Source organism: Manihot esculenta, chromosome 11 (genome assembly GCF_001659605.2).
Source record: "Manihot esculenta cultivar AM560-2 chromosome 11, M.esculenta_v8, whole genome shotgun sequence".
In the NCBI taxonomy this organism is placed as follows: Eukaryota; Viridiplantae; Streptophyta; class Magnoliopsida; order Malpighiales; family Euphorbiaceae; genus Manihot; species Manihot esculenta.
In genome coordinates this window covers 18,977,510-18,986,153 of record NC_035171.2, presented here as the reverse complement: position 1 = coordinate 18,986,153, position 8,644 = coordinate 18,977,510, and positions in this window count along the sequence as shown.

Here is an 8,644-nt window from a genome sequence, read left to right as displayed (position 1 = left end):
AGTTATGGAGATGGAAGACGCTTCTCACCACCATGTCTCTCCTTATGATTAAACCAATTAGGGAACGTTCTCTAATTAATTACTAATTAACAAATTGCCAAGGAACATCCTTGGGCCTTAGGCATCAAAAAATTGTTAATTGCATGAAGAAAGAGAGAGATACAATCCTAACTACTCAAACGCATGAAATGTTGCTAGATCATATGGTTTCCTTAGTTTTTACACCAAGTGTTCTTATGTTTGAATAATCCAAGCAATTACGGACTTAAATCACCCAAACTAACATATTATTACCTTACAATCAAGAATCAATTGGCCATATTGATCAAAACAACAAAGCAACAATGGAATTAAGCATGAGATTGTATGAATATTGAATAACAAAAGATAAACAATGTTTGATCAAGTGTCCCAATCCATAAAACAACTAAAGTATCACCTAATCTTCAACTAGAATAAAATATTTCAGCCTCTCATGGCTGAAACAAAAACCAAAAATAAAAGAAAAGAAGAAAGGTAGAAGAAGAGATGTGAATCCCGTAGGTGCCTCCAAAGGGGGCTTCAAAGAGCATGGGGAGGCTCCTTATGTGTCTTTTTATAGTTGAAAAGTGTTGCCCTAGGTCATACTTGCTTCCTTATTAGTGAAGAGGCTGCCCAAGGTGCTGAAAAGGAAAGAATCGCGTTGCAAACTCTCTAGAAGAAAGGAGGCGCGCGGCTTGCACTGAAGAAGGAAGGTGTGAGCGCGGCTTGGATTCAGAAGAGGAAGGAGAGGCGTGGCTTGAGCTTAGAAGGAAATAGGCATGTACCAAGGGATTCAGAAGAGGAAAGAGACACGCCTTGGTCTTTAAAAGGTAGGTGGCGTGCGCATTCTTTCAGAAGAGGCAGTGGGGCGCGGATCATTGATTCTGCAGAAGTGGAAAGATATATGTCCTGTCTTTCCTTTTTAGGTGGAGCCTTCGTTTGAATTTTGAATGCTGAAATGCAGAAGAGGAAAGTGCGTCTTCATGAAATCTTGCTGCCTAAATAGAAAGATATGACTGCTGCAGTGTGTGCACATCTTTGAACAAGGAAAGAAAGATCTGCGATTTGAATTTCAAATAATCTTCTGACTGAGCTTTCCTTATTTGCTTTTACTTCTACACTTTCCTTATTTGAAAACTTTCCTTTTCTGAAAACTTTCCTTATTTGAAAACTTTCCTTTTTTGGCACTTTTCATATTTGGCACGTTTTGGCAGTTTTAAGAGCATTTTTTTTCAAATTGTCTCTTTACACCTAATATCTGTAAAATATGATTAAAACCACAAAATTAGGTAGAAAATATGCAAATAAACATCAAGAACATAATGATAAAGTGGACTAAAATATGCTCTATCAAATATCCCCACACCTAGCCTTTTGCTTGTCCTCAAGCAAATAAACATTGTCAAACAAGCTTTCTTTGCTACTTGATCCTTATTTCCACTTAAGCTCTTACTCAAAACACCTATTTTGAATCATTGCAGTGAAGAATATATGCATGAAGATTACTCACCTTCTTTCCTTGTTTTCCTTTACTTACCGTGGCTAGGATTTGTTTTACTCAAGAGAGAGATTATACATGCACATGTTCTGTTCAGTTAAAACTTTTTTTTAGCTTTCAGAGTGATTTTTCCTTACCTTGAAGTACTATATTCAGCCTTTTGTACATTAATCTTGCTTGAAAAAGTCACCAACCTTTTGACGTGAAGGTACATATTGGTGATACCCACCCCCAGTTACTCAATTGGTCACCTGTCCAAGTGGCTACTAGCTCTGTTCATAGTCTTTCAACCATTGGAACAGTTTAAAATTTATGCTCATGAAGTCTAAGCCTTTGCTGAATTTCTTTAATCAATGCATTGGGCAAATCAACACCAATTACTAAATCAAGTCATGTTAAGTTCATTCACACAAATTTCAATTCATTCTCTCTAATGAGTGTCATCAATACATTTTTCACCATGGCAAGCTCAAAGATTCAATTCAAAAGGTAATTCTCAAACATGAATATAACTCACTGCCATTGATTCAACATAAGTTTAAAGAGTCATTACATCAATGGGATCATGGAAAGAAAAGCTCATCCAACATAGTTCATCAGTTTGAGTAGAGCAAATCAAAACAAGAGATAAAAAACTGTGGCTAAAAGTGTGAAAAAAAAAAAGAAAAAAAATCACACCGAGAATGAGAACAAAAACTGAAAGCAAAAAATTCAAACTGTGGCTATTGCAACTAAAACTGAAAGCAAAAATAACTTAAAATAAAAGTTTTAGAGATATGCACCCCCACACCTAAATCATGCATTGTCCTTAATGTGTAAGAAACATAAAAGAATAAAGGAAATTGAGTACTCCTCTGGGGTGTGGTGTGCATGGTGCGATCCACTTGATCAAGGCTCAAGTAATTGGGGAAGGGAAAAGAATCCCAACTGAATTGAGTAGAAAGTGTAGCACTCCTTTTGATTTGGTCATAACCCATCCTACTTTTTCCATGTATTCATGAAGTAACATGATTAGCTTCTCCTCTTTCAGATGAGGTGTGCCTCTAGCTCTTATGTTTGCATTTTTGCATTTTTGAGCACTTCCAACTTCAATTCATATTTCTCCATAGCTAGCTGCAATTTAGTACTGAATTCAGGCAAAACAAACTCTACCTTATCCGGAGGTTTGGGAAGGCATTGATCCGCATGGTCCTTTGGTTTAGGTGCTTAGAATACCATTTGTTCCTTGTGAGCATGGGCTATTTGCGTTGGATCCATGGCTGAATTGATTTCATTTTGCTCCTTCTGCGTAAGATCTGACTGAAAGGGGAACTGAAGAGGACTGATCTGCGATTGAAGTTGAAAGGACACACCTGAAAGGCTTTCAGGTGCCTCTTTCTGCGCAAGATTGGTCTGCAATGGAAGGCTGAAAGGAGTTTCATGCGATGGAAACTGAAGAGGTGCGATGGGAAGTGTTGCAGGACTGTCCTGCGATCCAAGCTGAGGTGGTTCGGTTGGAGTTCCTTCTGACTGCGCAAGATTGATCTGAATAGGTGCGATTGGCTCTCCCTTGTTTTGCGCATGGTTGCAGTCCACCTATTAGATGCAACAGTCGGTTTCTTTTAGTTCCAGCTCTTTCTGGCTCTCTTCCTTGCATAAATCATTGTTTAGGATATCATCTTGATTTATATCAAAAACATCTTTGCTCAAACAATCAATGATATCTATACTATCAACAAGTTCTGTTTGATCAGTTTGTTTGGACAAATAGTATTCTGGTTGTGTCTCTTCAACAGCTTGTTCTTGTACTTGCCAACTTTCATCATCTGTCTCATCATCTTGAAACTCTTCCTCTCTTTTTAACATGTTTGCACTCATTGAGGTGGTCAATTGTTCCATCTGCTATTGGAGGCCTTGCATAGAAATTGCCAATGTCTCCACCATCTTCTCAAGGTGTTGGTTGGAACTTGGAGGTGCTGGTTGGGCTTGATATTCTTGATAATTTTGGTAATTGTTAGCTTCAGCATAGCCGTAGTTTGGATGGTCTCCCCAATTTGAATTGTATGTGTCATGGTAGGGATCATGTCTTGGCTGTTCATAGAATCCTCCAAATGTATGCCTAGGCTGACTATTGAATCTTTCATATGCATGTCTAGGCTGGTCATACCCATAACGTGTAGGATATTGATCAGTTGGGTGTCCTACATATGAACAGATCCCACATGGCCTTGGTGGCTGAAATTGTTGAGCTCGACCTATGGCGCATCTATTCACAAGAGAGATCAGTTCAGAAAGATGAAAAGAAAGATCAAATGTACTTACCTCATCCATGATTCAGATCTGCGATGTGACTGTGCCTTTGGTGAGATGTTCGGCGGTCGAATGAGGATGAGGTTCGGCGGCCGAAGGTTGATGAAGTTCGACGGCCGAATGTGTTGTAGAAGGTGCTCCTGCGCAAAAGTGGTCTTCACTTCTTTTTTTTTATGTTCAGATCTGCGATGAGGTGTTCTTTGGGTGGCAGATCTGGTCCTGAAAGAAAAACAAATAAGTTAAATTAATTCCCCGGCAACGGCGCCAATTTTTGGCTCGCGGTTGTCGAAGGCAGTCAAAAATAACCTTTCTGGTTATCAACAATGTAACAGCCCGGCCTTCCTCTGGGTCCGGCACTGTTACCGCTCACGGCCCAGGGCTATCCCTCGCCTGGCCTCTTGCCACCTCGGGCTTTCCACTGGCGTCGTGAGCAGCTCTTAACATCCCTTCACCCTCACGGGTTCCAGGCAGGATTTGTCCCTCGGGGGAGCCATTACGGCCCGCCCTAGCCCGAGTGGATTTGGCCCAATTCCTTCCTCTGGGAATTAGGTCGCCTCCCCCACTGCTCGAACCCTTGACCTCCCACTTTAAGGGAATAGTCTGGTGAGAGTGAGTACCAATTGTTCCAATGGAACAATTGGTACTCACTCTCACCAGACTATTCCCTTAAAGTGGGAGGTCAAGGGTTCGAGCAGTGGGGGAGGCGACCTAATTCCCAGAGGAAGGAATTGGGCCAAATCCACTCGGGCTAGGGCGGGCCGTAATGGCTCCCCCGAGGGACAAATCCTGCCTGGAACCCGTGAGGGTGAAGGGATGTTAAGAGCTGCTCACGACGCCAGTGGAAAGCCCGAGGTGGCAAGAGGCCAGGCGAGGGATAGCCCTGGGCCGTGAGCGGTAACAGTGCCGGACCCAGAGGAAGGCCGGGCTGTTACATAAAAAGGCGCCTTTTTTATGTAACAGCCCGGCCTTCCTCTGGGTCCGGCACTGTTACCGCTCACGGCCCAGGGCTATCCCTCGCCTGGCCTCTTGCCACCTCGGGCTTTCCACTGGCGTCGTGAGCAGCTCTTAACATCCCTTCACCCTCACGGGTTCCAGGCAGGATTTGTCCCTCGGGGGAGCCATTACGGCCCGCCCTAGCCCGAGTGGATTTGGCCCAATTCCTTCCTCTGGGAATTAGGTCGCCTCCCCCACTGCTCGAACCCTTGACCTCCCACTTTAAGGGAATAGTCTGGTGAGAGTGAGTACCAATTGTTCCAACCTTATGTTCGGCCGCCGAACATTGCATGGATGCGGAGGCACATTCGGCCCCCGAACGTGGCCTGGCCAGCCACTATAAAAGGGTCCCCTTGGTCCGCACGGGCGAGCTTTTTCTCTCCCATTGTCGGCCAAGGTGAGTCTCCGCCGCTCCTCCCTCGATCTTGAGTGTTTCCTTTAGATCTTTCATGGTTTTAACAAGTCTTCATCTTGCTTTGAAGTTTTTAAGCTTTTGAAACGAGTTTTGAGCAAGTTTTGAACTTGGAGACCCAAGGAGCTCAATCTCTCCCAACTCCAAGTTAGATCGCCTCCACTCTCGATCTTCAAGAGGTAAGAGTCGATCTCTAGCTTACATTATGTTTTAAACAAGTTTTATGCAAGATCTATGGGGTAGAGATGCATGTTTAGGTTTGTTGATGAGTTTATGGTTTTGATGCTTTGATGAACAATGTAGCTTGATTGTGTATGAATGAGGTGTTGTAGATGGGGTATATGCATGTTTGAGGCCCCTAGGAACTTGTATGCATGCTTTGGTTGAAAAATATGCATGATTTATAGATTTGGAGGCGAAATGTGCAAAGGGAGCCAAGTTTCTGCCCTTTGGCAGAAACCAGGTTCGGCAGCCGAAGGTACTTTCGGCCGCCGAACATGGCTGGGGAGGCAGGCCTTTCGGCTGCCGAAGTTGCCCCCGAAAAGAGACTTTCGTCTCTGTCTGGCACTTTCGGCCGTCGAAGGTGCCGCCGAACCTAGCTGAGTTTCGTCTCTGTCTGGGACTTTCGGCCGCCGAAGGTGCCGCCGAAGGTGCCCTGTTCAGCCATTTCATGCATATTTTCTGTGATGTTTTCATGATGTTTTAGGGGGTTTTTGGGGGATACATTAGAGTTATGATTATATATGTTGGTCCCTCATTGGAGTCCACCTGTGTAGGTTCGGACCCGAGGAACCAAGGACCCCAGCAGTGAGCCAGCTGCTGAGAGTTTGACAGAGTCAGCCAGAGGTGAGTGGAACTATACCTAATCTTTTAAATTAAGAAAGTGAATATTTTATCATGTTTCATGCATCATGACTATAATATAGGATGTTTGCATTAGAATCACGAATATGCTACATTGCATTATTATTTTGTGGTTGATGAGGAGGGACATTGCACGACTCACTAGTCCTGTGTACGAAGTCCTGTGGTGCCCATAATAGGGCCGGGCAATAGCTCCGATTTACGAAGTCCTGTGGTGCCCATAATAGGGCCGGGCAATACGAAGTCCTGTGGTGCCCATAATAGGGCCGGGCAATACGAAGTCCTGTGGTGCCCATAATAGGGCCGGGCATGGGGCTGAGGGATTTTTGGGTCGGTCCGTCCATGATGTGAAATGTTTGTGCAATGATGCATTCCATTATAGCATGTTTTAAATATTTTTTTTTATATAGTTCTACTCACTGGGCATCTAGCTCACCCCTCTCCCCTAACCCCCAGGTTTGCAGGTACGGGATTGATAGAGAAGAAAAGATGAGAAAAGTCATATGTATGTAATAGTTAGATTGTGGACATGACAGTTGTATTATGATGAAATGTAAGAGTTTCAGTATGTTATGTAATGAGATTATTGAGGTTAGAATTGTGCTTGACCATAGTGTATTGCTAATCCCTTTTTATGTACATGATCTTATGATATGATGTTTATGCAAAACTAACTCAACACATGATGTATAGCCTTTGAGGCTTTGATGAGATCCCACAGAGGGATTTTATTTATGTATATGTTCAGAGTATGCACAGGTTGAGTTGGTGATTGACTGCATGTATAAAAAGAAAAGTTTTTAATTTTTATGTGTGATGGTTGATCATGTATGGGATTAAACAGGTTTACAGGTACTTGTTAGGCTTGCTACGGGTCCCGGCGGCCTTATGCCGATCTGGATCCTAGCGCCGGTAGCGGTCCGGATTTCCGGGGCGTTGCAAACAATTTACAACTGCAGATAGTGGTGAAAGGATCGAATCCACAGGGAATTGAGAACTTACCTATTTTCCTTATCAAGACCAAGAGAATTAACTGAAACAAAAATAAACTGAAAGAGCAATAAACTGAAATGAGATAAATGGAAAGCAAAACAAACTGAAAGCAAAATAAACTGAAAGCGGAATAAAAATAAATTGCAGTAAAAGTAAAATGGGGGGTTTGAGATTGATTTGATTAACAAACTACTGAAAGCAATTAAAATAAGTGAATAATAAAATAAAAGAGAAATAAATAATAAGAAAGCTCTAGTTGAAAAGTTGGATCCACTTCAGTTGTTGGGATTGATCATTGACACTTAGTTTCTTTTGATTGATTCAATAGATTAGTTATGGAGATGGAAGATGCTTCTCACCACCATGTCCCTCCTTATGATTAAACTAATTAGGGAACGTCCTCTAATTAATTACTAATTAACAAATTGCCAAGGAACGTCCTTGGGCCTTAGGCATCAAACAATTGTTAATTGCATGAAGAAAGAGAGAGATCCAATCCTAACTACTCAAACGCATGAGATGTTGCTAGATCATACAGTTTCCTTGGTTTTTACATCAAGTGTTCTTATGTTTGAATAATCCAAGCAATTACGGACTTAAATTACCCAAACTAACATATTATTACCTTGCAATCAAGAAACAATTGGCCATATTAATCAAAACAATAAAGCAACAATGGAATTAAGCATGAGATTGTATGAATATTGAATAACAAAAGATAAACAATGTTTGATCAAGTCTCTCAATCCATAAAACAACTAAAGTATCACCTAATCTTCAACTAGAATAAAAGATTTCAGCCTCTCATGGCTGAAACAAAAACCAAAAATAAAAGAAAAGAAGAAAGGTAGAAGAAGAGATGTGAATCCCGTAGGTGCCTCCAAGGGGGGCTTCAAAGAGCATGGAGAGGCTCCTTATGTGTCTTTTTATAGTTGAAAAGTGTTGCCCTAGGTCATACTTACTTCCTTATTAGTGAAGAGGCTGTCCAAGGTGCTGAAAAGGAAAGAATCGCGTTGCAAACTCTCCAGAAGGAAGGAGGCGCGCGGCTTGCACTGAAGAAGGAAGGTGTGAGCGCGGCTTGGATTCAGAAGAGGAAGGAGAGGCGTGGCTTGAGCTTAGAAGGAAATAGGCACGTACCAAGGGATTCAGAAGAGGAAAGAGACGCGCCTTGGTCTACAAAAGGTAGGTGGTGTGCGCATGCTTTCAGAAGAGGCAGTGGGCCGCGGATCATTGATTCTGCAGAAGTGGAAAGATATCTGTCATGTCTTTCCTTTTTAGGTGGAGCCTTCGTTTGAATTTTGAATGCTGAAATGCAGAAGAGATAAGTGCGTCTTCATGAAATCTTGCTGCCTAAATAGAAAGATTTGACTGCTGCAGTGTATGCACATCTTTGAACAAGGAAAGAAAGATCTACGATTTGAATTTCAAATAATCTTCTGACTGAGCCTTCCTTATTTGCTTTTACTTTTGCACTTTCCTTATTTGAAAACTTTCCTTTTTTGAAAACTTTCCTTTTTTGGCACTTTTCATATTTGGCACTTTTTGGCAATTTTAAGAGCATTTTTTTCAGATTG